Source organism: Bactrocera neohumeralis, chromosome 2 (genome assembly GCF_024586455.1).
Source record: "Bactrocera neohumeralis isolate Rockhampton chromosome 2, APGP_CSIRO_Bneo_wtdbg2-racon-allhic-juicebox.fasta_v2, whole genome shotgun sequence".
NCBI lineage: Eukaryota > Metazoa > Arthropoda > Insecta > Diptera > Tephritidae > Bactrocera > Bactrocera neohumeralis.
Genome location: NC_065919.1, coordinates 55,906,503 through 55,929,261, shown reverse-complemented (window position 1 = coordinate 55,929,261; position 22,759 = coordinate 55,906,503). Strand labels below are relative to the sequence as shown.

The window sequence follows — 22,759 nt, the reverse complement described above, 5'->3', positions numbered from 1 at the left end:
GTGTAAAACAATCCTTTTACTTAAATTTAAAGCATAACAATAATTCCTCGATCTGGTAAAAGGAGCTCTTAAACTAAAATTTAAACTAAATAGTCTTCCTTCTCTGTCAGAATATTAATTGAAAAATTATTGCATTTCAACTGAAGCGTTTAACACATGTTCTTTCTATGTGCTTCCATTCAAAAAGACATCAAAATTCCAGATTACTTAAAAAAAAACGTTTCCAGCTGGAAATTAGTGCAATGCTTAAAGGTTTAGAGCAAAAAAAAGTTCGCCAGACTGTTGTCAAATTGATGAAATAACAAGTGAATTTAAATTACATATATTCGAGAACAGTTTTGTGCCTTATAGCGTTGACAGACGGCAGCGTTAATCCGGATTAACTGCGCACTTAATCAGATCCAAATTTGTAGGTGACAGACGGCAGCTATGCGAGTTTGAAACTCTCATAAACAGCTCATTGTCCTTTTTATAATGTTTTCAATGAAAATTGATAGAAGATAAACATTACGGTTGTTAGCCGACCAATTTTTACCAAACCATTTTTTATTACAAAAGCATATCAACACATTATTTTTAAAACTGCATCATAACATAGAAGTTTTATTGATATTATATTGAGAATTTGATAAACAGCTGTCAGGGTTGCTTGTATTTCATTCACTATAGATGAAAATTGGCCATTTTTAACAATGTTGCCAACGAAAATCTCACAAACTCCCTAAAATTTTGAGAGTTATTTTTGGATTCAGCAACGGAGTTAGCTGTGGTAACTCCCGAAAAATGCAATTAATCTGGTTTAACGCTGCCGTCTGTCAATGCTATTACTGTAAATGCGTTCACAAAAATTTTAAAGGTCCCATATGGAGCACAGAAATATGATCAAACTAAATGTGGTTTGAAATGTGTATAATAATACATCTCTTTATATACCTTATACGTATGTACGTCTATGTATGTATGTAGTTCGGAGCATAAATCAACATTATTGAAATTTATTATCTCATACCTTTGAATAATAAATTTTTATTTTAATTTAATAAGTCGTCAACTTTCTATGTGCACCCTATTGGGTTTTCATTCACACCGAGGGTCTCATAAAATCTGCATTGTTCGGCGCCTGAAAGTGGGCAACAAATGAATGCGCAGGGCATGTGTAATCATTTTCGCCAAAAAGTGTTTGCATATTTTATAATATTCTACTCTAGCCAAGTGCAACATGTTGAAGAATGGTTGAATTACCTTGTGCATTCTGCTGAGCTGTTTTCCGCATAGCATCGGGTGATCCAAGCAGACGTACTTCTTTTAATAGTGTTGTTTTGGTAGGTCATGCGTGATTCGTATTAAGTTGTCATGTTTTTTTTATCAGTATTGTTTGGCATTTCATCATGGAAAGACATACTCCTGAGCAAGGTTTACGTTCAACTTTATTACGAAAATTCCCGTCCTGTAAGGAATCTGTTTCGCGCTTCGCTCAACTTGAGGTCAACATAATCGGCCTACTGAGCATACTATTCGCAACACCATCACTCATCTTGAGACCCAGCATTCTGAGCTGAGAGTGTACACGAAGACCGTGGAGAGTCGATTTGGCGCCTTTCGCTGCAACTCGGATTAACGTATGGAACGACTTGGCGCATTTAGCATCGAGATCTTAATTTGAAAGCGTACAAAATACAACTTGTGCAAAAACTGAAACCGCTTAAACTTCCCAAGTGACATCGCTTCGGTCTATGGGCTTTTGAAAAGTTCCCAGAAAATTCGTCGTTTTCGAGGCAAATTTTGTTCAACAATGAGAGCCATTTCTGGCTCAACGGGTATGTAAACAAGAGCAGTCATTTCATCCAGAAAAAGCAACGGTTTGGTGTGGTTTATGTATCTTTTCCAAAGGATCACGCCATGGTAACCGACTATTTTATGCCTCAAATTGAAACCCGTGTTATCAGCGACATTTCGTTTCAACAAGACGCCGATACTTCACACACATCGCATCAGTCAATGTATTTATTGAGAGAATACTTCGATTAGTGGATATGTTCACATTATGGGCCGGTCAATTGACCACCAAGAACCTGTGGGGATATGTAAAGTCTGATGTCTATAACAACACAAACACATGGCTCGAACGAGTCATTGAAAATTGAACTCAACAGATGGACGGTCTGAGACGTAGCTACGGAAAACATTTGATAAAGATAGTCATCAAGAAATAAGTTCCAAGAATGTTCTTTCGAATGATAATACCCGTTCTCCATTAAATTTTAAGTTTCTGTGTTTTTTCTTTTTCGAAATGGATCACCTTTTAATTGTCATATGAACTGAAGAATCAGAATTAAGTCATTATATGGAAAGTCTTTTCATTTGACAAGATATCTTCACGAAATTTGGTTTGGGTTACTGCCTAGTGTAATCTCCGGAGATTATTATAGAATATAGTAGCTGTCAAACAAACAATTAGATCAATTAAAATCATGATCAATGTATGGAAACTTTTTTTTTTTTTTGGTGATAGGTGCTGTAGCTTCGGCCTAACCAAAGTTTAGATTTCTTCTTGTTTTTTCCTAAACTTATTGTAATAGTACATACAACAAAATAGCAACAAATCAGACACAAGGCTTCGATTTCCGTTCCTATGAAAGTCGGTTCCACATAACATAAAATGGACGCATATTTATGTATGTATATTCGATGAAGAACTCCGAGCTTGGCAGCTTTCCTCCAAAATAATTTGCGAAATATTATTTTACCGCTCCAACAACAACTCAGATCGAATAAAAGCTCCCTTATTATTGCCATACCTGCGATTGCCATGGACGTGTGTATGTATTTTTATGGTTTGTTTGTGCGTTTTCATTGCATCGCATTGCATATTTTCCGAATCTGTGGATTTTGAGCGGTGTGTTTGGTTAAACACAAACACATGTGATGGCTTAGCGATTGAAACTCCATCCTCTGCATTGTTGTTTTTTTGTGCTTGCGCCTGCCTGCGGCAAACGAATTATCATAAACAATGCCAGCCATGGTCACTGGACATAACAAACAGCAAACGCCTGTTGTGTTGTGCCCTGCAAACCCACACACATCCACAAATACACATGTGTCTGCGTATGTGTTGAGCATATGCATGTGGCGGCGTTGCACGGCATCATTTATGAGTTGGCGCTAAAAGACATTCACAAAATGAAAATTGCACCAAACCAATAGCATTTAATGGGCGCTGAGCATATTCTGTGTTAATATCAGCAGAACAGCAGTTATGACCATGAAAAGTATTAAACTAGTAAATTCGAAACACTGCTTGTGGTCTTAATAAATTCCGAAAATTCGTTGACTTTGGCAATTATTTTCAGGGATGCTTTGCAGATATTGTCAAACAGCACGTGGGAGGTTAAAAGCCAATTCATAAATTAATGGACCATGAGATTGGAGCATACAGCATTCGAATGACTATTGTCGTGTAAGCCAATAGTACGAAGTATTTATGGCGAGTTTGAGAGTAGTTTTAACACAGATGACGAAAAATCAATAATTAAATGTGCAGATCCGGTAGCCGCAAACCCATAGAATCTGGGCCCTTTGAAATCTACGTATGCTTTGATTTCATCCCAAAATATTTGGATTACCAGGTCGCCGAGTATAGCCCTGGCTGTCGTTGGTCTGCTCACATAATTTCGGGGGAAGCATGGGAGAGAAGGACTCGCTGTAGAAGAGATTTGTTTACGAATGGATTAAGACTTGCGGAGAGGTTTGGGTTAGGACTACACCGTCAGGGACTTTCCACCAGCACCAGTTTTGGGCTATCTGACCACCACTTCAGCGGTGGTGGCTATCATAAAAGAAGCAGTGGCTATACTGCTCTAGAGTCTAGCTAGTTGGGAGTGATTACCTTCCATTCTGATACTAGTTCAACTTTATTAGCCTTAAGTTTCTTGACTCTGTGCACAAGTGATGGGATATGGTTAGACTGCTTTGGGTGCCTAAACTAGTATGACTCTCGTTTCTTGTTGGAAAAACATGGTCACAGTAGTCTCAGTACATAACGCATTATCGTCGTGAAAAGTCTGTGCATTTTCTGCCCCCAAAACCACTAATTTACCACGAATTTCTTTACGTAGATGCCTTAAAATAGTCAAGTAGTATTCCTTAAGGGGTCACTTGGGTATCCTCGGGTAAAAAACAGCATTTTTTCAAATTTTTTTTTCTCATATTAAAAATGAAAAATTTTATTTGAATTTTAAACATACAAAAACAAAAAAATTAACAAAAATTTTCTGAAATTTTTGGAAAAATATATTTTACACTATTTTACGACGCCATTTCCGGTGATCCCTCAGAAAAAAGATGCGCCCGTGTTGGTAGGAGAACTCCTTACATGATCGTCTAAAATGAAAAAAAAACGTGTTTTAGTTCAAACCTTAACTTAGAACTTGGACGAACGAAAAAAAACCGAAAGTTGGATTTTTGGCATATATTATTACAAAAAAATTGAAATTTCGTGACATTTTTTGTTTTTCTCAAATATTTGTAATCCAAAAAAAAACTTCGTAAAAATCTTTAAGAATTGTATCTCAAAGACCTGTGTAAAATTTTATGTAGAACGTTTGAGTAGTTCTTGAGAAATCTTGCCAACCGACTTCAAAAGCAGAATTTCGAGAAAAACGCGTTTAAGGACTGCGCGCTTATTCTAGCTAACCTCGAGCGCACAAGTTCTCACGGCTGCTGTAACTCCGAAACTTTTACTCGGATCAACATGAAAATTTAGGACATTATTCTATAGGTATTGTAGAATTTGATAAGATAATCGAAAAAAACCGATTTTTTTTTTTAAATCCGTACACCCATGTAACCCATTAACGACCGTTTGACCTTATGGAATGAATTCAAACCATACTACGGTAATCTAAAAGGACAATGAACATGACTATGATTTTCGCCCGATCTTGATTTTAATTTTCGGTTTTTGGTGCGCTTCTTCTTCTTAATTGGCGTAGACACCGCTTACGCGATTATAGCCGAGTTAACAACAGCGCGCCAGTCGTTTCTTCTTTTCGCTACGTGGCGCCAATTGGATATTCCAAGCGTAGCCAGGTCCTTCTCCATTTGGTCCTTCCAACGGAGTGGAGGTCTTCCTCTTCCTCTGCTTCCCCCGGCGGGTACTGCGTCGAATACTCTCAGAGCTGGAGTGTTTTCGTCCATTCGGACAATATGACCTAGCCAGCGTAGTCGCTGTCTTTTAAATTGCTGAACTATGTCAAAGTCGTCGTATATTTCACACAGCTCATCGTTCCATCGAATGCGATATGCGTGGCCATCGCGCAAAGGACCATAAATCTTTCGCAGAACTTTTCTCTCAAAAACTCGCAACGTCGACTCATCAGTTGTTGACATCGTCCAAGCCTCTGCACCGTATAGCAGGACGGGAATTATGAGTGACTTATAGAGTTTGGTTTTTGTTTGTCGAGAGAGGACTTTGCTTCTCAATTGCCTACTCAGTCCGAAGTAGCACCTGTTGGCAAGAGTTATCCTGCGTTGGATTTCTAGGCTGACATTGTTGGTGGTGTTTACGCTGGTTCCAAGATAGACGAAATTATCTACAACTTCAAAGTTATGACTGTCAACAGTGACGTGAGTGCCAAGTCGCGAGTGCGACGACTGTTTGTTTGATGACAGAAGATATTTCGTCTTGCCCTCGTTCACTGCCAGACCCATTTCTTTTGCTTCCTTGTCCAGTCTGGAGAAAGCAGAACTAACGGCGCGGGTGTTGAGGCCGATGATATCAATATCATCGGCATACGCCAGTAGCTGTACACTCTTATAAAAGATGGTACCTTCTCTATTTAGTTCTGCAGCTCGAACTATTTTCTCCAGAAGGAGGTTGAAGAAATCGCACGATAGGGAATCACCTTGTCTGAAACCTCGTTTGGTATCGAACGGCTCGGAGAAGTCCTTCCGATTCTGACGGAGCTTTTCGTGTTACTCAACGTCAGTTTACACAGCCGTATTAGTTTTGCGGGGATACCAAATTCAGACATCGCGGCATAAAGGCAGCTCCTTTTCGTGCTGTCGAAAGCAGCTTTGAAATCGACGAAGAGGTGGTGTGTGTCGATTCTTCTTTCACGGGTCTTTTCCAAGATTTGGCGCATGGTGAATATCTGGTCGGTTGTTGATTTTCCAGGTCTAAAGCCACACTGATAAGGTCCAATCAGCTTGTTGACGGTGGGCTTTAATCTTTCACACAATACGCTCGATAGAACCTTATATGCGATGTTGAGGAGGCTAATCCCACGGTAGTTGGCGCAGATTGTGGGGTCTCCTTTTTTATGGATTGGGCATAGCACACTTAAATTCCAATCGTTGGGCATGCTTTCGTCGGACCATATTTTACAAAGAAGCTGATGCATGCACCTTATCAGTTCTTCGCCGCCGTGTTTGAATAGCTCGGCCGGCAATCCGTCGGCCCCTGCCGCTTTGTTGTTCTTCAGGCGGGCAATTGCTATTCGAACTTCTTCATGGTCGGGTAATGGAACGTCTGCTCCATCGTCATCGATTGGGGAATCGGGTTCGCCTTCTCCTGGTGTTGTGCATTCGCTGCCATTCAGCAGGTTGGAGAAGTGTTCCCTCCATAATTTAAGTATGCTCTGGGCATCGGTGACTAGATCACCTTTGGGGGTTCTACAAGAGTATGCTCCGGTCTTGAAACCTTCTGTAAGCCGCCGCATTTTTTCGTAGAATTTTCGAGCATTACCACTGTCGGCCAGCTTATCAAGCTCTTCGTCCTCACGCATTTCAGCCTCTTTCTTCTTCTGTCTACAAATGCGTCTCGCTTCCCTCTTCAACTCTCGGTATCTATCCCATCCCGCACGTGTAGTGGTCGATCGTAACATTTCGAGGTAGGCAGCCTGTTTTCTCTCCGCTGCGACACGGCACTCTTCGTCGTACCAGCTGTTCTTTTGCACTTTCCGAAAACCAATGGTTTCGGTTGCAGCTGTACGTAAGGAATTTGAAATGCCGTCCCACAGTTCCCTTATACCGAGTTGTTGACGAGTGCTCTCAGAGAGCAGGAGTGCAAGCCGAGTAGAAAAACGTTCGGCTGTCTGTTGTGATTGCAGCTTCTCGACGTCGAACCTTCCTTGTGTTTGGTGGCGTGCGTTTTTTGCTGCACAGAGGCGGGTGCGAATCTTAGCTGCAACAAGATAGTGGTCCGAGTCGATGTTAGGACCTCGGAGCGCACGCACATCTAAAACACTGGAGACGTGTCTTCCGTCTATCACAACATGATCGATCTGGTTGGTAGTTTTTCGATCCGGAGACAGCCAGGTAGCTTGATGAATCTTCTTATGCTGGAATCTAGTACTACAGATAACCATATTTCGGGCCCCGGCGAAGTCAATCAGCCTCAACCCATTTGGGGATGTTTCGTCGTGGAGGCTGAATTTACCGACCGTAGTGCCAAATATACTTTCTTTGCCCACCCTGGCGTTAAAGTCGCCAAGCACGATTTTGACATCGTGGCGGGGGCAGCTCTCATAAGCGCGCTCCAAGCGCTCATAGAAGGCATCTTTGGTCACATCGTCCTTCTCTTCCGTCGGGGCGTGGGCGCAAATCAGCGATATGTTGAAGAACCTCGCTTTGATGCGGATTGTGGCTAGACGTTCATTCACCGGAGTGAATGATAGTACTCGGCGACGGAGTCTCTCTCCCACCACGAATCCTACACCAAACTTGCGCTCCTTTATATGGCCACTGTAGTAAATGTCACAAGGACCTACTCGTCTCTGTCCTTGTCCCGTCCATCGCATTTCTTGGACGGCGGTGATGTCAGCCTTTGTCTTTACGAGGACATCAACCAGCTGGGCAGCGGCACCTTCCCAATTAAGGGACCGGACATTCCAGGTGCATGCCCTCAATTCGTAGTCCTTATTTCGTTTGCCATGGTCGTCATCAAAAGGGGGGTCTCTCATCCGAGGCTGGTTGTAGCTCTTCACTGGGGGTGTTTTTTACGTGGCGGGTCCCAAACCCAGCGCACAACCCTTGTAGGGAATGTTGCGCCTTCTCACTTTAGCTCGCCTTCGAACGGATGTTCTTAGGCTACCCAGAGGATACTTGGTCAAAGACCGGAAGTAGTGAGCTGCTTGAGCCATGTGTAAAAGAATCGTTTCTGGCCACTCCCAAGTGAATGGCGATCAGAGAACTTTCCTCACTTGCGTGAACTTCTACACATGACTCCATCCTCCAATTTAAAACTTGGACGAAGGAAAAAAACTGAAAGTTGGATTTTTGACATATGTATATTATTACAAAAAAATTGAAATTTCGTGACATTTTTTGTTTTTTTTTTTCAAATAGTTGTAATCGAAAAAAATCCCTTGTCCAAATCTTTAAGAATTGTATCTCAAAGACCTGTGTTAAATTTCATGAAGATCGATTGAGTATTTCTTGAGAAATCTTGCCAACCGACTTCAAAAACAGAATTTCGAGAAAAACGCGTTTAAGGACTGCGCACTTATTCTAGCTAACCTCGAGCGCACAAGTTCTCAAGGCTGCTGTAACGCCAAAACTTTTACTCGGATCAACATGAAAATTTAGGACAATATTCTAGAGGTATTGTAGAATTTGATAAGATACTCGAAAAAACGGATTTTGTTTTAAATCCGTACACCTATGTAACCCATTAACGACCGTTTGACCTTATGGAATGAATTCAAACAAGACTACGGTAATCTAAGAAAACAATGAACATGACTATGATTTTCGCCCGATCTTGATGTTAATTTTCGGTTTTTGGTGCGCTTGGCCAACAGTTATAACGACTTCAATGAACATAGGATCCTCAATAGCGTTGTCAGGTATCTATTTGCGACTTCTTCCTGATACCGTTTCAATAAAAGATTCTGGTATTGTGGTACAAGTCTCGCATTTACACATTTTATACCCAAGGATCGATGACTGATTGATGTTGAGATCAACAGCTATCTTACAGTTGCCAACACGTCGACATTCAAGCACTATTTCTTTAACTTGTTCGCTGTTATTGTCATTAACAGAGGTGCATGGAGAACTTACATGTGGCAAGTTCATGACTTCACGACCTGCACAGAATGCTTTGAGCCACTCAAATACTTGAGTTCGTGAAAAAGTAGACTCCCCAAAATAGTTTTCCAACATTTTCAACCATTCATTAATCGTGATTCCAATGGAAACACAAAATTTAAAGTAAAGTCGTTGTTGAATGTTTTTTCCGTGGTAAGAATGGCCGGACATACTTATTGACATGTGGTGACTCCGAGATAAGCGGGCAAGAATCATATAGAATATTTTGCTTGCGGTTTCTAAACAAAATGTTATCCAATCCAAAGGAGGGAGTAACTTTGCTAATTGTGCTTCGACTCTTCTCTCTCTACTGTTAGGATTGCTTACTCGGCAGAGGTAATGCAAATGTTCAAAAATCTGTATATCTATGAGTTCTAATTTTGTAACTTAATATCTTTGTACAAACAAATAATATAAAATAAGGTAGTAAATAACACTAATTGCTTGAGATTCCGGTATCAATTAGAGAAATCAGATTTTACTAGAAATTATTTTTTATTCTTTTATTATGCCTACAACCATGCTCCCTCTAGATGGCTAGCGTTATCCATGCGGCGGCATAACGAGCCCGAGAATCTAATTTTGTTAGCGGTAAACCAATTTCACTTTTTTTGTTGTTGCATATTCTACGCTTCACAATGGGAAAATGCTATTAAAATTGAAATAACCGCACACTCGGTGCTGCGCGCGGGCGAACAATGGCAACAATTTTGCTTAACAAACCAGCCACAAATTTCGCGACGTGAAGCAGCAAACACAAATCGCTCCGTGAACACACAGGCGCACACACATGCACACAATCATACATGTTGGCAAGGTTTTATGTATGTTTGTGTGCGTGTGTGGGGGGAGAGTTTGTACTTGCACTCGTACAGTTACATACTTAAGTAAGCATAAATAAACGGGGAAAACACAATCAAATTGCAACCAACAGCAGCACAAACAACGAAAGCTACAACAAGAACTACAACAAAAACCACCTTAACAACAACAGCAGCAATACAAACACAGGCAACAGGCAAAAGGTAGTTGATAGTCGGTGGAAACAACTGAAAACCGACACCGCGGCGACCAAAGCGAATGCCAACGCATAACAACAGCAACAACAGTAACAACAAAAGCAAAAACCACATGCAGACTAGAAAAGAAGTCGACAAAACAATATTGTGAGTGGATGAGTAAAGCGTGCTGTTTGCTGCTTTCTGGCTACTGGCAATGGCGCGCGCAATAACAACAACAACAGAAAGGCGCATTGTTTGCTACTGTTAACTCTGCGCGCGTGTGTGCGTGTGTACATTAATGTTGGTGTGGCGTACCGGAAGTCAAGCATATAAATAAAAATTAAATTTCCATTGATTAGAAAATTGTAAATGCATAGAATTTTAGTATCGCTGGCGGAAAATCGCTACCAAACGCCATCTTTGATTTACATAATTGCTGCAGCGGATGGCGGATGCGCGCGCAAACATACCCACACATCCACACACATACATAAATACAAGTGAGCAAGCGAATACAGGCGGTTTTGATGTTGTGTGTTGCGGTTGGCGCTGGTCAGCTGGTTGGCGCACTGGCTGATGGCAGGCAACGGCACAAACACCCACCTACAAACCGCTAAGTGCACGAACGACAGCGCAAAATGTGTATGCTTGTGTGGGCGCATGGGGGTGCGCTGGCAAAAAAACGGCGCATAAACAAATGCTGATGCTAATCGCTTGCCAAAGCTACAAACCTGCTGCGGCCAGCTAATACGCGCCGCATCACGACGTGCGCGCGCGGCGTTTTTTCGCATTTTTTCCCATTTTTTCTGCGTGTTTACCGCGCGCAGCAGCACAGCGGATGCTTGTAATTTGCCATGTTCGCCATTTGTCCGCGCTTCCGACTAAGCGCGTCGAACCAATTGCGCGACCGGGCAGCAGGCGCGTTCCTCTCGCGTAGCGCGGAGTGTACATTGCTGCCAGTGCTCCGCGCGTGATTTCGCTGTGATTACAATATTATTGAGCACAAATTTTTACACACTCCACAAATTGGTGAGTATTCGTAGCAACAACTACAACTACAGCGCTTAGATATGGCGCGCAATTGTGGCGATAGCAACAACAAATGTGTACCGTCAACCGCCAAAACCAACCGGATCAGTGAAATATGTGGGGCTCTGGCTGCAGGAGTCACCACCAAAGCATGCACACAATGCGCGCTTGCCATGTAGTTGTTGTCGCTGCTGCTTGCCATTTGATTTCGGTTGGAAAATTGTGAATATTTATGGATATTTCATATTTAGCGCAATCCACGAAATGGCAGATTTACTTAATAAATATCTCGTACGGTTTGATTGCATTGTTGCTGTTACTGTTTTGCCTAACGGTTTATGTACATATATGGGCTTGGAAGTTTTTAATTAAATTGCAAATTCAGGCAGAAATTATTTCTGGGCATAAGGCGGTGGTATGAAAGTGGAAATTTTGAAAATTTGCGTTGGAGGTCCTTGGGTCCACATTAATCGCCTCTCATTTGCAAACAAGAATTTAAAATCCAATTATGCTGGAACTTGCATTTCGAATTGTGCACTTATCAAATGGAGGGTCATACTCGTTAGTGCTTATGGAAATAACTTTATCTTATGTTGTCCTTAATTTATATCCCGCCAGCGACTACCTACATATATAGGCATTTACATAAGGAACTCGGTAAAAAAAGTTGAAAGTCTATAAGTAATGGAAGAATATTTTTTTTTTTTGCTGTTTATTTAAGTACAACCGCTACATGATCTTAAAACAGTTCAACAAATATAGTGAGCATCATGGAAATAACTAGTTTATGATCACCGAACGATAAACAGTAAATTGTTGAGACGAAACGTTCAAAAGGACCTCAAACCGAAGACGCGGAAGCTCCGAAAAAGTCTCTACCTCTCGGGCAAACACAAACGAGTGCAAAAATCTCAGCAAAACTCAGTTCAGAACAGGGTGACAAAGTGGGTGCCAAAAGAACCTGGAAACTTAGTATATCTAGAATATCTGTAGTGGGTTATGGCCAGTTTACGGAATGGTGCCAAGCTCTACTGCTTTCCTTCAGCCAAGCATCGAGAAGAATAAGTAGTTACAGATGTTAATTTCATATTTTGGAACTCGATTCACAGATTCACAGATCACCGGACACCACCTAAATGCGCCACAGACGAGGATAGGTTTTAGAGACTGGAACAATCTATAAGTGACGTAATTGGGGTGCTAATGAAGATTGAAACCCGTTGCCACCAGTTATTTTTATTATTAACAATTTTCTGCTCTGGTAAAAGAAGTTCTCTGTAAACAATAGAATAATATTCTATATGATTTTACTATTTATACTAGCTACTTTTCTGCTGAATTACAATAGTAAAGTCGGAATAAAATTCAAGCTGAATTCGTTTAACTTTTATTTACATTAAAATATATGAATAGTACCGAGTTTTCTTTATACACCAAAGCAAGGAGGAAATCTAAGAGCCCTAAATAATAAGCTTTCTAGTTAGAGATCTCTCTCGATGGAAAAATTACGTTCTGTAAAACTCTCATTATTCCTGTTCTATTATACGACGTGGAAACATGGACGATGACGAACCGATATGAGAAAACTTTTGGAAAATTCGGGAGAACAGCTCTCTGCAAGATTTGTGGAGCCATCCGCGTGAGCGTTGAATATCAAATGCAGAAATATGAGCTTTACGGCGAATTGACTAAAGTTAAACGCAAAAAAAAAAATCCAACGAACACGCTGGTTAGGTCATGATATTTGCATGAGAGATGATGCTCCAGTCAAAATCTCCTTCGATGTCTCAGGTGAACAAATTTTAAGTCTCGTGTAAATTTCTATTGCTTCTTATATTACTGCTTGTGGTAAAAATGCTGAACGCTTTTCGGTGCATAGCGTTACTCTATACTTCTGACACGAACAGGGTATGCTAAGTTTGAAGTGAAGTTTATAACACACAAGAGTAATCTTCGGAGAACATATAATGTATGTATATATGTAAATGAACAGCGGGTCTAGCTGCCTCGATTTAGCCATTTCCTCATATAGTAAGACTTTGTTCATAATTTCAAAGTTAAAATCTCTCTATATCATCTCCCTAAAATTAATCCCTTTTGGCCTCAATACTCTTGTGTCAACGTTTTTTCCACCAAACCTCGATAATCGAAGAAAACTGTCAACATAACCTTGATTTTTGCTTTGCTTTGACATGGTTTTTTCTGCTCGGCTCACTTTTGACACGATATTCGGCCGATTAATTGTCTGTTTCCGACGCTGTTTTTCGAAAAAATTGATTTATTTTTTAGCCAGTCGTGCTTTCACTTTAGGCCCAAATAATCTTTCAAAGTGGTTGTCACTGATCTTTTCGATAATTCAACGATACCAATAAAGTCTCTGACTGTTAATAGTCGATTCTCATTCCTTTATTTTGTTGACCTGTTGGTTATCAGTAATGTTGATGGCCATTCTGGGCGTGATTCGTCCTCAACGTGTTCTCGACCCTCTTTGAATAATTTGTACCTCTCAAAAACACTTGCTCGCGACAAACAGTTATCACTGAATGCGTTTTCCAACATTCTGAACGTTTCGGCACCACCAGAAACTTGATTCCGCACACAAAATTTAATGGAACTTTTTTTGTTGGTTAATTTCACTCATATTAATAATCGCCGAATCCTCTTTATGCACTTGAGAAAGACAAGGGTACACTAAATAGTAATCATGATTTTGATGTGACATTTGGCATAGAGGTTACTCACAGTCATACCAACCTTGAAGAAAAATATTTCGTCGAATGAGTTTTCGCGCGAAATCTAAATTAAAAATTCTACACCACAGTAGTATGAAAACTAGTATTTCAGTTTATGAGATATGGATCTGAAATACGCCTTTTCTCTGAAAGAAGTTGCTTATTTTTCGAATTAGCCGATATCGGGTCACAATAGCATATAGCTGTCATACAAGCAGATCGATGAAGATAAAGTCCTTGCATGAAAAACGTTCCTATTTGACAGGATATGTTTCGGAATTTCTTACGGATGATTGTTGAGAGCTACAAATTGTTCATATCGAACCTATAACATATAATGTCGTACAAACTGCCCGGCCAAAATGAAGATAAATAGATTCGTATGGCATTTTGGGATATGTATAAGAAATGTACCTGTAAAGTAATATATCTGCGACGCAGCGGAAGTGAACGTTTTGTCTTGCCTTAAATGATTTTAACTCGGGCAACTAAATTCTAGTATAATCATATATACATAGAAAGATCTAATTTAAATAAAGATAGAAGTAATTGTACGACGAAGTAATAATAGAAATTTACTTTAAAAATTTGTAAAAGGAAAATATTATTATTATATATTAAGTATAATTGAAATTACAATAAATGTGAAAAAACTCTAACAACTAGGGCTGTCGGTTAGAAAGTATGATATTCATAAGTATTTAAGAGACGGCAAGCATGCAAGAACATATAAATATAACATAATTGTCCCGTTTACAACTACATTATTATATTGCATATACATATGTATGTATCTCACATCCGAGGCTGCTGGTAATTTTACTCGGCTATAATCGCGTAAGCGGTGTCTACGCGAGTAAAGAAGAAGAAGAAGTATGTACATATATATTCCTTACTGATGCATAAAGGTTTGATGGGCAACAATTTGAGTGATTAGTGTCAACCTGACAGTTAACCCGGGAGCAGTAGCATTTCTGAATTGTCCTCCGGTAAAATTCGCAAGGGCGGTAGGAAGAAGTCAAATATCATTCCCGAGTGATGACAATCGACAGGATAGAAAATTAGAAAGCTTCGAGCAGTTGCTATTCTGCGGATATGTTCCTACTTTTAGGACACCCAACTTTCTTGAAAACCAAATATAATATAATATAATTTATTTATTGAAGTTATACTTCTTATACGAGTTCGGAAAAGGTTGGAATAGATTCAGGTTGCGCAACCTTGCTCAATATGAATCTACGCAACCTTGTCTGCGAAGATGTTCGAGCAGCAAGCGAAGCGGTGACAATCGGCGATCGTTTGTTCGTTTCTTTCGGCACAGCTCGGCTTTTCTACCAACAACACAATGTTGTCATGCTTATGCTGTTGTTGTTTTTGTAGAACAATGTTTCAATTTTTGGTTGGTGACATATTCAATTAAAAATAAATTATGTTGGGATTCGAACCTACGTGCTCGTCGTAACTTTTCAAGCGCTTACCACCAACACCACCATTGACACTTGTATTGCGTTGTCATAATTACATATGGTTTGGTTATGCATGAAAGAAATATACAATGGATCGCCGATTGTTACCTCTTTCCTTGCTGCTGCTGCGCATATGTACGTTTGTATGCTTGTTCATTATTGAAGTTATACTGCTTTTTCTTTCCTTTGTCTTTCATTTCTGCGAATTCTCAACTATTTTATGTGAGCTTTTGTTGAAATACCCTGCGTTGGCCGTTGAAAAATTAAGGCTATACTTTACAGGATTATTTCTGTAGTTAGTCTTCATCTATGACGAGGTATGTATATCGTTTTATCTGACAGCGTGAGGTTTAAGAAGTTCATTTCTAATTTTGTCTTGTGGCATATTAGAAATGATGTTTCTTCGAAAATCGTTCGCTTACAACGGATAAAACGACTTCTGAGTGGTGATTTTAATGAATAAATTCCTTTTGGTTGAAATGCTCTGCTTTGGCCGTTGAAAAGTTAAGACTATACTTCTCAGGATCAATCATTCCTTTCATTTCTTCAAAGAAATTAATGACCTTTAGAAATATGCATATTTGCATTATTTCGTTGTCATTTGCATATTTGTAGCAATAGAATTTCTATGGCATAAGTAAAGTAATGGCCGCCGATTGTCACCCCGCTGTAGCAGCTTCGCCTACAAACATGCGTAAATATGTATGTATGTATACGTATGATCGTGAATACATATCGCGCAGATTTTTGCGAGAAGCACCAGAAAGTTGTGCAATTTATGATTTTTAGCTTTTGCCATCGTCGCGAAAAGACGACTTGTTGGCAAAGGCAGGCTCGGGGAGATAATAAATTATAATAAATTTATAAACTGTGAATTTAAGTTTTCTAGTTTTCTTTCATACAAAATGATATGCATTTCTTGGAATATCACTAAGAAGTATAACTTCATCCGCGCGTAGGGACTCCACGCACCTTTTTTTTTCAGATTTTGCAGACTTTACCATGGTTCAAGTCGTATTGTTTATCAGTATTCTTAAAATTAATGTAGCTGGCCCCTTCTAAGTAGAGTGTCTGTTAGATCGGTGAGTTGTATAGGCTTTTGAAGAATTTCTAAATGTTTTATATATCAATATCCAGTAGAAAATTTGGATTGCATATACAGCCGTTGACAGCTAATTAGAAACGCGATCATCTCTTCATTCGACGAAAATTTTTTCCCAGGGAGCATTCCTTTGAGATCTGAGAACAAGAAGAAGTCTCTGGGTGCCAGATCTGGAGAATACGGTAGATGCGGAAAAAATTCGAAGTCCAATCCATAGATTTTGGCTATTATTTTCACTGACTTATGACACGATGCATTGTCTTGATGAAACAGAACTTTCTTTTTCTACAAATACGGCCGTTGTTCGCCGATTCCTTCGTTCAAACGCTTCAATAAAGGTATGCAATAGTCACTGTTGAAGCTCTTTCTTTTTTCAAGGTGGTCCATAAAAAGTATTACATACGCATCCTAAGAAAAAATACGTCATAACCTTGCCCGCCGCCTCTTGTGTTTTTCCACGCTTTGGAGCCGATTCATCGTGTGTAGTCCGCTCGGATGAATGTCGATTGTACTTCGGAGTTAAATTCGTTTTTATCAATTTTTGTTTTTACCATAACAAATGTGCTTCACTCGATATGATAGAATTCTCAAACTAATTAACCGACAGCTGTCAAGTTAATACACGCGTCTTTTGAAGGTTGGGGTTAACTAAAAGTCACAAGGATTTAATTCCAGCAATGTGTAAGGACGAGGACTTTTTAATTGACTAGTTAATTAGTAACACTATGAACTTCTAAGGAAAAAATCGAATAAATTGCTGGATACAAACCTGTTGCAATTGCACCGCCTTACTTCTGAAATCAGTGAATTGATGTCAACACAACCGTGATACCACCACATACTAGTTATATACAATCTGTCACTCATCCTGAAGCAATTAATTGCACTCAATACAAATTTAATGCAGCGCCTTCCCTCAACCGCTACCCTCCACTTTCCAAATGCAATTATAACTCCATTTTTTCTCGGACAACTCTTGTTTTTTCTTTTTTCCTCGCTTTGTTCGGCGCTTTGAATTACACTTAATTCGTTTCTTCATTTACGGCGCGGCACTTTCAGCTAACGCACCGCCAAAGCCCATTAGCCCGCAAAAATCAATTTAACCCCACAATTGGCGCCGAATGCAAGGGGAAAAAGTGCGGAAATAAAATTCAATTATCGCTTTTAAATTAAACTGCCACTTCCGGTTTTGATGACATTATAATCAGTTGATTGCAAGGTGGTGAGCCGTGACAGGCGGCGAGCGGGGCTAAAGTACTCTTACTGCGGTTGCAACGTTAGCATAATAACCGATTAAGCCGGCAAGCGGACGAGCGACGGGCGGATGCACGAGTAAGGGGGGGCATGCGCGGTTATATTTGCTTTTTGTTATTTGGTTAGTGGTGGTCGCCAGTCATCGGCGCTGCAGTTGCAATTGACACGCTCGGCTAATGGCAGTTGGTTAACGGACGCGGATTGAGTGGTTAACTGAGTTGTAGGTTAGCCGCTCGATTGCTTTGCCGACTTCCACCCACATGCAGACAAACAAACTTTATATTTACATAGTTACACTTTTTGCTGTATACATACATTAGGGTGGTACTAAATAGTTGGGTGATATGTTTTTCAGGATCACCCTTGAAATCGTTAATTTAAAACAATAATTTTAGTCACAGTTGTAGCGGGTCAAAGTGAGTCGAATACCGCGTCAAGTTAGGAGCACCCAAGTCATCTCGAAGTTAGCTTAAAATCAATAAGTGTTGTCTTCGTTTACAGTGCAGTTCATTAGTAAGTAAGTAAGCTGTATTTTAAAAATTTCATAAGAACCACAACTGTCTCCAACCAGTATTTAAAGTTATAGTTGGATCTTATCTGGGTTTTCGCTTTCGCCAGCGTTTGCTGGTTCCTTAACTGCAAAGATTTTAGCTCGGCATTGTCGAATTAAAGTCTTAGGCTAATACATCCAACCAGTGTGGTAAGGTTAAGAATATGTTCAGAAGCCAATTACGAAATTTGTAGGAAGAAACGAAAATGGAATTATCTCAACACCTTTTATATTGCCCTTCTTCGTTTGGAGTGAGACGATGTAAAATTGTCTTAACAACATTTAGTCTATCCCCCTTAACGAGTTTAGGCCAAACTCAGATTGAATCTCACACAGTAAGCCCATCAGGTGTGCTATGTGAAATTGAAATCGATAGCATAAATAGGTTTGTGATGAGTTCAAAGAGTTCTTAGAGACATGAGATTCAACTGCCTTTATAAACGATTCGGTAATCTGCTTTAGAACCAAACTCAACCCAATTCAGCGATATTTAGTAGTGATTTCATTGAGCGAGGGGTGCAGGCTGGAAACTTTTTATTGACTCTTGAGGTTCACCCTAATATATGTATTTATATACAACACAAATTATATGTAGTGTGCATCGTTTAACATCACAATTGATTTCTACTGTGTGCTGTACTCGCAGGAGTACGGGAAAGGATGCGAACGAAAACTAATCAACTTGTCATTGTTTTGCATAGAAGAGGCTTGGCGCGCACAAAAACAACGCCGCCTGCAGTTTTCTATCCAATATTGGGCTTCTTTGCAATTTGCGCTCCAATTTCTATTATTATTCTTGATTTTTCTAGCTTCAGCACCAGCGCCTTCTTTGGCAAGGCACAATTTATATATAGTTATTTTAGCAACTGCCACGGTGGCGAGTTGTGTTCGCTGATGTAAGGTCCATTGTCACACGTCAACGCTTGAAAGCGCGTGTCAAGCTCAGAGCTTTTAGCCATAACGCAGCTGTCAATATTCTGTGGCGGTTTCGCAATATTAATTGGTGCAAAGAAATTATTTAATGCAAAAGCTGTCAGTTAAATTTATCGCGAAAGCGGCGGTCGGTTGCAATGGTCAGGCTTTGTGCTTAAGGAAATGCAAGAAAAATCGGAAAATGGTCATGCGACCGCGGTCGTTGCACATGTTGAGAAGGGGAACTTGCATTAAGTTAAGTTTAAGAAAAGATTTCGGAAGAATAGAAGCAGGCGATAGCCCTAAAGAGTAAATAAATGGTATTAATAAATTTAGAAATAACATTTTTGGCGAGATGATTGGACCAAAAATCACATTTTAACCATTAACCACTCCCTGTATTCACCTCATATGGCACCGTGCGATTTCTTCCTTTTCGGAAAGAAAAGCGTTAAGCAAGCGTAGAGGCCATTCAAAAGGCTTGCACCGGCATACTGGCGACCATACCGGCCAACGAGCTAAAACACTCGTTCGACATGCTTTTGGACTGTGCAAAAAGCTGTATTGAAACAGAAGGAGACTATTTTGAATAAAATAAATTGATTTTGCCAAAAAAATCATTTGTTCTGTTTTTTTTTTTTAAGTCCTGTTTACTTTGGAAAGCATCTTGTAATTTAGAGGGAACATTTCTAACGCCATTCGCTATCGCGCTACGGAAGCTTTTATTTTATTTTATTTTTTTTTAACCTTTTTATTTTTTTCTAAGAAAAACTGTCGAAAAAGCGCAAAAATCGCCACTTTTTGTTCAAACCGCAGCCACTTTTACAAATTTCAAAAAAAAAAAAAAACAAAAAAAGCTTCCACTTTCCTACAGATTAATTATCTTTTTGACATTTTTGTTTTAGACCAAAATTGCGGCCGATAATTTATTTAACTATTATCCATATAAATAGTAAACATAAAAAAATCATTTTGTATTCGTCGTGAGTGTATTTATTTAAAAAAATCGGACTGATTAGTTAGCTTCAACATAAAAAGAAATCGCGAAAATCAGTGATTTTCCGGACGGTCACACTGAGACGATCTCTTAAGTACTAAGCCTATAATACAAAATTTATCTACACAATTCATATTCGTTGTTTTCCATTCTGGCGCCTTGTATTTGAAGCCTTATGGTCTGACGCACTACATTTTGCCAATCCACACTTCATATTAAACAACTTAAATATTAAGGTATATGCGCCTTAAAGTAATGACACTAATAAATAGATCAAACCATTCGAGAGCCATGGTCTTTGATGTATAATTTATCGTTGAGGGGTAAAGTGATGGACAAATTCAACCGCATTTGGTTGCGGCTTCCAAAACGTATTTAAGCAACTTTATTCACAGTACACATTGAGGTAAATTTGGATTGCCAAAACATTGGGTTGTGCTCTGCCCAATCTACAAAAAGGGTGATCCAACTTAGCATGAGATAAACCTCCCAAACATCGCATATGAGGTCCTATCGATCGTGATGTGTGAAAGATTGAAGCTTATGGTAAACAAACTGATTGGACCTTATCAGTGTGGCTTTAGACAACCAATGCGCCATGCGCCAAAGATTGTAAAATACCCGTGAAAAGAGAATCGACACGCACCACCTCTTCGTCGATTTCAAAGCTGCTTTCGACAGCACGAAAAGAAGCTGCCATTATGCCGCGATGTCTGAATTTGGTATCCCCGAAAAAATAATACTACGTATTGTGTAAACTGACGTTGAGCAACACCAAAAGCTCCGTCAGGATCGGGAAGGACCTCTCCGAGGCGTTCGACACCAAACGAGGTTTCAGACAAGGTGACTCTCTTTCGTGTGACTTCTTCAACCTTCTTTTGGAGAAAATAATTCGAGCTACAGAACTAAACCGAGAAGGTACAATCTTCTATAAGAGTGTACAGCAGCTGGCGTATGCTGATGATATTGATACCATTGGCCTTAACAAGCGCGTCGTTAGTTCTGCTTTTTCGAGAATGGATAAGGAAGCGAAAAATATGGGTCTGGTTGAGAACGAGAACAAGAAGACAATTCTCAACTTCCTTATCGTCGAAATTCAACGCAGAATAACTCTTGCCAACAGGTGATACTTCGGACTGAGTAGGCAATTGAGAAGTAAAATATTCTCTCGTCGAACAAAGACTAAATTCTACAAGTAACTCATAATCCCGTCGTGCTATATGGCGCAGAGGCATAGACAATGAAAGGTTCTGCGGAAGATTTATGGTTCTTTGCGCATTGGCCACGGCGAATATCTCATTTGATGGAACGATGAGTTTTACGAGTTCTACGACTCCATTAACATAGTTCAAGGCGAATTAAGGAACAATGGATACGCTGTCTAGGTCTTATCGTCCGAATGGATGAAAACAATCCAGCTCTGGGAGTATTCGGCAAAGTACCCACAGGGGGAAGCACAGGAAGAGGAAGACCTCCACTCCACTGGAAAGATCAGGTGGAGAAAGACCTGGCCACACTTGGAATACGTGCTTTGCATTTCTTAGCCTTTAAGATTCCTCCAATGAGCCTTAGATATTAATACTCAAGATTTAAAATTTTTTTGGTCTGGTTATCTTTTACTTTTACCATTTCCGATGAGAAAAAAATAAGGTTAAAGTCGACATTGAGCATTTTGAAGTTAATGACGCTTGGTCTCATAGATTTGACCAAGACTGACAAACAAAAACTATCTTCACGTTTTTTAATACAAATCTTTATTATTGCTTAGAAAGTGACTCCTTTTGAGCCAAATTAAGTTTACCTACAAATGACTTTTAATAGCTTCAAATGGCAACATGCAAACATTTCTTGCTCCCAAATCTGCATCGCTTCAAGTAGACGCATCAAACCGACGTTATTGACCGAGTAAACTTATGCGACGAATTTATTCAGAGCCACATCAAAGAAAACGATGTGCATCGCTTTGATTTTATACGGATTTGGACGAGGATTTTGCCATGCTATTCTCTGCAACGCCGACCTCATATTCATAAATCAAGATCTCGCCACCAGTACTGATGTGTTTGATAAATGTAGGGTTCTCAAGGTATCGGTTCTATAGGTCTCGTATCTCTTTTGTGACCTCCACTACACATTGGTTATGCAAAAAATTCAGGCCTTTTGTCACCAGTCTGGTATTAAAACGCTTCATACCCTAAACATTAAGCAAATGTGTGGAGTCGACACTTTTTTTATGTTTATTCCTTTGTATAAAATAGGCAGACAAACTTTTCGCGTCATAAACAAACCCATGTCAAGTACACACTAATAAATAAGTTTGAAGAATAAACTTCGCACGAGCATAAAGAAAATTGTATCAATCTTCGGGTTGAGTGCACATTTTTAATAAACTAGACTGAGTTCAATTTGATCAGATGGTACAGAGAGTGGTAAAAAGCCTTCAAAGACCGTCGAGAGATCCTCGAAGACCTGTCTCGTTCTGGACGACCTTTTTAACTGATGACAATAGTAAAAAAAGTGAAGGATGTGGCGCTTGGAAATCGTCAGAAAAATGTTAGAGCGATGATAAAATTCGTTCTTGCTCGACAAGATTATCTAAACTTGTTGCTAACTTTTTTTTCAAAAA

The 22,759-nt window shown here is 39.6% G+C and overlaps 1 pseudogene; it reads left to right on the top strand.

The window, feature by feature from the left end:
- Positions 1 to 15,583: 15,583 nt before the first annotated feature.
- Positions 15,584 to 15,766, top strand: LOC126751836 (small nucleolar RNA U3; annotated as a pseudogene).
- Positions 15,767 to 22,759: the final 6,993 nt, after the last annotated feature.